This window comes from Henckelia pumila, chromosome 2 (genome assembly GCF_033568475.1).
Source record: "Henckelia pumila isolate YLH828 chromosome 2, ASM3356847v2, whole genome shotgun sequence".
Taxonomy (NCBI): Eukaryota; Viridiplantae; Streptophyta; class Magnoliopsida; order Lamiales; family Gesneriaceae; genus Henckelia; species Henckelia pumila.
Window position 1 is genome coordinate 110,921,743 of NC_133121.1, and position 7,026 is coordinate 110,928,768.

General features: G+C 33.8%; 1 long non-coding RNA gene across 2 annotated transcripts; it reads right to left on the reverse strand.

Moving 5' to 3' along the window:
* Positions 1-1,493: 1,493 nt before the first annotated feature.
* Positions 1,494-6,731, reverse strand: LOC140885073 (uncharacterized). Of its 2 annotated transcripts, none has more exons than XR_012150798.1 (6): positions 6,420-6,731; positions 6,007-6,096; positions 5,245-5,305; positions 4,484-4,544; positions 2,834-3,187; positions 1,494-2,452 (listed from the first exon to the last, which is right to left on the reverse strand). It is a non-coding gene; the product is annotated as an uncharacterized lncRNA (long non-coding RNA). The 2 variants fall into 2 exon arrangements; XR_012150797.1 differs by having other exon boundaries at positions 6,412-6,731.
* Positions 6,732-7,026: the final 295 nt, after the last annotated feature.

Below are 7,026 nucleotides of genomic sequence, written 5' to 3' on the forward strand. Positions count from 1 at the left end.
TTGTGGAGATTCAGAATCCGGGCATTGAAGAAAATTCAAGATAGTTACTTCAATAACTCATCTCAATAGAGAATCACGAACCATCCACCAAAAAGGCAGCATGCAAACATGAGTGAAAATGAAAATCATTCAAAAAGACCTGAGAGTGTTTGTTATAGATATGTCACTCCAGAACATTGGTCACGTACTTGCCAAGCCCCTGAGCACCTTTGTAAGCTCTATAAAGAATCGATAAATGGGAAGAAAAAGAAACCAATTTTGTTGAAAATAGTGACCATTTAAGTGGTTCAACTCATTTCGATGCCGCTAATTTTTTGAATTATTTCGAGGACATTGATTAATATATTGGTGGGACAAGAATGTAACATATTGTATTTTTCATCCATTATTGTATTATTATAAAACATGTTATTTTTGCATTTGTATTGTACTTCATTTTTTTATTACATTTTTTTGAAGTTAGATATGGAAAATGCTATGAGCAAAGATAAACAAGGAAATAATCCCATGAAAGTTTGCATACCAGATAATGGTACAATGCATGCTATTCTCCGAGAAGAAAAATATTTCTTGGACTTAAAATCAACAGAAACAATGGTGAATACAATATCGGGGTCCTGTAGACTTGATTGAAGGTTGTGGTAAATCACATTTTTTGTTACCTAATGGTACAAAATTTTTGATAAATGATGTTTTATATTCACCACAATCAAAAAGAAATTTATTGAGTTTTAATGACATATATTCTCATGGGTATGATACTGAGACAATAAATGATGAAAATCAGAAATATATGTGTCTTATCACTGTTGCGTGTTTTTCGCTCGCAAGCGCACGATATATAATACAGGAATTAAGTCTAAGTCGATCCCACGGAGAATGAATAAAATGATATTATATTAAATATTTGAGAATAATCAAATCCTAATCCTATGTAGAGCTACGAAAATGGTTTGATTTTAATAAAACTAAAACTTTGCAAGAAATAAAATTAAATAACCACGAATTCACGAGATGAAATTCAATAAGCGATAAATGCTAGAGGTTTGAGTTCACTTGACTGTCCACCACAATTTATTTCTAATGATTGTCCAATTCTAAATTCTTCTAGTTTATTAGCCAAGAATCCCTATTATTTTCTACTACCTCTATGAGACCATGATTCTAATCCTCTAATCTTAAGATAATGTAAACCATCATCAACAATAATGCAAAAGTCAAGGCAAGACAAAAAAAAAAATTTAAAGGGCTGCGCTCGATCGCATGTACTCGTGCAATCGAGCGCACCATCCATGCCTCATGTACTGCCGGAGAAATCTCAAGTGTTGCGCTCGATCCGATGAACTCGTGGGATCTAGCGCACCATTTTATGCAATGCCACTGCCTCAACAAATTGAAGGGCCGCTCTCGATCGTGTGAACTCGCGCGATCGAGCGCGTCCTCTGCCCAGAAAAATCAGAAACAGAACAGGTTATTATCCAACCTTCAACAACAATTCAAATTAGAAATTACAACATTCAAACAACAATATTCGATAACCAAAGTCGACTTATTCAATACAACAAGACAATGAAGTTCCATATCTAAACATGTTCCAACATAACTAGGTAGACATGCTGACACGACTTCTAAACCGAGTCCCACGACTAACTCTCCCTCTTGTTGCTAACAAGGTGTTCGCTGACTTGATCCTGCCCCACATGTTGCCAAGTACACATACAAAACAAAGAAACAGCCGGATAACTCCGGTGAGAAATATATTCTCGATAAAAGCAACATAACAAGTAATACAACAACAAACATGCTTTCAAGGCAACAACGTAATCAATATCAACGTAATGAAATGCATGTCTTTAAATCGAAATATCAATTCTGATAAACGATGGATTGCTGCTGTGCTTTTTGGGATCCCGATGATGAGATCACGTAACGAATCACCGACTCTCCCAATCGAGGTGGTGCCACGTATCCCACTCCCATAGACTTTGGTGCGACTATAAGGAGTATGCTGACTCTAGGTGAACCTCTACACCCAGGCCACTCACAGTATAGCCCCCAAAACGTCTAAAAAAAGTGTTGTTCTGCCCACTGAAATCAAGGTTTGACTCAATATGAATGCATAATAAAACATAAAGACATTAAGCCATATAACAAAACTTAATCAACAACAAAATACAAGTTCCACATGCTAGAACAAGTATTGATGCAAGTATGTGATTTTAAGGAAAAACTCGAGAACCAACTGTCCCGAGTATGCTATCCAGCTAACGATGACTGCTTTTACCTTTCAATGCAATAGCTCCAACTCTGGATAAGCTACAATAAAAAGGTTATATCAAAACTATACAACCTAACAACAACAACAACTCAAGGTAATCTCTTTACCGTTCTTCGTCCAATCTCTTCGACGATCCAATGCTGTCAACACCGGGCTCAACAACTCCAAACAAATCTGTACGGAGACAAAAGTTGATCAACAACTACGATCAAACTCAATAGCCAAGTTTCAACAACTCGAAACGGTTCAAAATCCCCAAAACTCAAACTGGCGGCATAACGGCTATAACTGATTGAACCGAAAACATAGACAGCAGTGTAACGATACTAACTCATCACAACACTAATACAACAAATATACTGCAAACCCATCAAATCCCAAACTCCAAATTTTCGAATAAACATCCAAAAAATCATAACAATTCCGAAAGTCGCTCTATTTCAAAACCGACCGGTAATAAACGATCAGAACTCTGCCAAGAACAACATACTCGAAACTCAATCGAATCTAACAACATCCAAAAAATAGAATATATCTGATCGTAGAAAAACTTACGGTATAATGGAGCTCTCGCTGCAGTGATCGCTAAACTGCCTTCAGAATTAAATTCCAACGGACGGATCGAGCTCGGGAAGAAAACTGGAAGCTTGAAAAAATCTTGGGGCGCAACAATGGTGAAGGAGACGGCTTGGAGGAGGAGATGGAGTTGTGAGACTTAGTCAACTAGAGTAGATAATATATTAAATCTCATCGTGTTCTGAAAACAGCTCTATGACCGCAGATCTCAAGTGTGGTTCCACAGAATCAGTGAATGTAAATTTGACCACATAATCATCATTCTCAGCTTCACCAGGAGTGAAATCAGCATTCTCGACATTCAAAATGTAGCAAATATTTTTATCAGCCATTCTGAAATAGAAAATTGAACGTTATTGAGAAAATTATGGTCCAGAATCACACCCAGAAGAATACACATTGAATGCACCGATTAAGCTAAATTAGAAAGTCAGTCAATGGGACAAAATTACAAATACATCACCAAAACTGGAAATGAAGGGCTAAAAAGTAAAAACTCAATCGAAACTTCCTCCCAAACCATGGAGAACATTGCAACAAGGATATCATAAAAATGTACAGGAAAATAAGATTTGTAAGCCAATCCAATCAGATTTCATACACCATTCATAGATCCTCATCACAAAATTGAAGAGATGAAATAAAATAAGAAGAGAAACACTCATTTTCAGCAATTCACGAGAAGAGAATAGTAAAACAGAAAAACAGAACTGTTCTCTTTAAACTAAAGATATCAGCTTCTGATTGCTTCCCCATTATATCTCCAAAATATGCTCAAACAATATTGATCGCAACCTAATTTATTCTTACAATATTCTCAAACAAAATCTGCTCAAACAATATCTGTTTTCTAAATGATTCATATAATGCATCAGTAACATGGATCCCATTAGCTCAAGGCACACATGATACAGAAAACAATTGCCCCATCTCTAATTACCAATGTATACATTAGCAAGCTTCACAGGTGTAAAACTGAAGAGGAGGTAACAGAGAGAAGCCAAGAACCCACCCACAGAAGACCATGAAAAAAGGACTAAAAAATGCAAAAACAAACACCGCACACTTCAATTCTGCAAACAAATGCTCTGTTCCTCACATTTTAAAAACCAATAACAATGGGAAAACTAGTAAAATCGACAAGAAAAATTTATTAAATAAATAAATACCATGAAAGATAGTTTCGATACCATGAAGAAAACACAAAAATCAACCAATATTTTCATCATCAATTTCATTGTTCACAATGGGAATAACATCAATTATTGATCCCTCTACGTCGTCTCTAAGAAACTCAACATCAAGGCTATTTACATCACCTAATAACGTCTGCATATTAGAATTCAACAAATACAAGAGAACACATAAATTTACACTTATATCCTAAATCTCACATATCAATACACACACCACACTTTTCAATCATAACTCTCAAATTTTGCACTTTAAACAAGATTAATCAAGCACAAATTCTTTCTCAAATTTCAACTTGGAACATGATATAATACAAACAGAGGATTCATAGAAAAACATTACTAATCAATCGCCCCAACACAACTGAACCGGCAAGAATTTCAATATCATTAACAAAACAATATATTATTGACTTGTAAAAACTAAGGAAATTACCTTCAAAACGAAAAGAAAATGTGATTTGAGATGAAAGAAGAGGTTGGATGATTCTAGCGCCCTGTCGAGAAAAATTTGGGAAAAAATCAATAAAGAGGACTGTAATAATCATTGGCATTGGAAAAAATGATATGAAATGAAACTTAATATCACCAAAGAGGACTGTAATAAACAAAATAAAACATTTAAACTGGGAAAAAGTACAAATAACTTAACAAGAAAAAATACAAAGATTAAACGCAGAAACAAAGTAGTTAACCAAGTTCGCCAAAGTTTGTTTCCACGTCATAGATGTACGATTTAAAAGCTACATTGACTATAAGAAAGAATAAAACTTTGATAACCAGCAAAAAACCAGATCGATACAAATGATGAAAGATTATTGATCTTAACAAATATGAATATACTGCCATAATTCTCAAGTTGCTGTTATGTTCACGGTATTCATATGTAGGTCGTAAAATAATATTAAATATACAAGAGAACACATAAATTTACACTTACATCCTAAATCTCACATATCAATACACATACCACACTTTTCAATCATAACTCTCAAATTTTGCACTTCAAACAAGATTATGCAAGCACAAATTCTTTCTAAAATTTCAACTTGGAACATGATATAATACAAACAGAGGATTCATAGAAAAACATTACTAATCAATCGCCCCAACGCCCCAACACAACTGAACCGGCAAGAATTTCAATATCATTAACAAAACAATAGATTATTGACCAGTAAAAACTAAGGAAATTACCTTCAAAACGAAAAGAAAATGTGATTTGAGATGAAAGAAGAGGTTGGATGATTCTAGCGCCCTGTCGAGAAAAATTTGGGAAAAAAATCAGTAAAGAGGCCTGTAATAATCATTGGCATTGTAAAAAATGATATGAAATGAAACTTAATATCACCAAAAAGGACTGTAATAAACAAAATAAAACATTTAAACTGGGAAAAAGTACAAATAACTTAACAAAAAAAAATACAAAGATTAAACTCAGAAACAAAGTAGTTAACCAAGTTCGCCAAAGTTTGTTTCCACATCATAGATGTACGATTTAAAAGCTACATTGACTATAAGAAAGAATGAAACTTTGATAACCAGCAAAAAACCAGATCGATACAAATGATGAAAGATTATTGATCTTAACAAATATGAATATACTACCATAATTCTCAAGTTGCTGTTATGTTCACGGTATTCATATGTAGGTCGTAAAATAATATTAAATCTACAAGAGATCACATAAATTTACACTTATATCCTAAATCTCACATATCAATACACATACCACACTTTTCAATCATAACTCTCAAATTTTGCACTTCAAACAAGATTATGCAAGCACAAATTCTTTCTAAAATTTCAACTTGGAACATGATATAATACAAACAGAGGATTCATAGAAAAACATTACTAATCAATCGCCCCAACGCCCCAACACAACTGAACCGGCAAGAATTTCAATATCATTAACAAAACAATAGATTATTGACCAGTAAAAACTAAGGAAATTACCTTTAAAACGAAAAGAAAATGTGATTTGAGATTAAAAAAGAGGTTGGATGATTCTAGGGCGTGGGCGTGCGTCCAGAAAGATTTGGTATTCTGCAAAACATATCAGATGCGTGAGCCCTCATTAACAAAACAATAGATTAACGAAAAGAAAATGTGATTTGAGATGAAAGCATCCAATTGATGGGGATTAATCATAGGTTGCGTTTAGATTGAATATTTGAAATAAGCAAACTAATGGTGTAATTCGAAATCTAAGTTTCAAATTCGCCCATCAAAATCAGATCATTCCATGCGAACTCAAGCCCTTCTCAAATTTTCGAAGAAAGCCAATACAGATTTATCCATTATCATGATGCACCATTTTGAATCATATACACATAGGTGAAAAGATTTGAGTAGATATACGCTTTTACTTTAGCCTTCATATCTGCTATTTTCTCCACTGAAGTGGTGGTTTAGCAGAGAAATCTCGAGGCGTAACTAAATTATTTTGTACTCCAGACAAATCCTCCTTGAACCCATAAACACCATTTCCTCGAAAATCGAGACTTTTTCTTGAATTTTCTTCAGTGCCCGGATTTTGAATCTCCACAACAACATCGTAATTCCGCTCCTTGTCTTTCCTTTCCATGAAAAGCAGATGAACGAAGTACAAATCTTGGTTGTCAAAATCGAAATTTGCCTCACTTTTCCATTTCTACTTGAAAATTTTACCGATAGTATGAATCCAGATGCACCTCGTTACTTCAATACATTAAAAATTCCATCGATTTAAATCTTAAACTTGTGTTTCTAATTAAATTGAAATTGTTGGAAAAAGGTTAAAATTTATGGTAAAAAGTAAAAACTTCAAAACTCAAAATATATCAAACTCTACATTTTATAAATTTTTCTCTCTCAATTCAATTGTACCTATTTATAGATCTCATTTTGAGATTAGTCCAAAAATTAATATATCATCATCTACATCATCACACAATAATTTTCAAAATTCAGTAGGGCGCATTGGTAGTTTTTCAA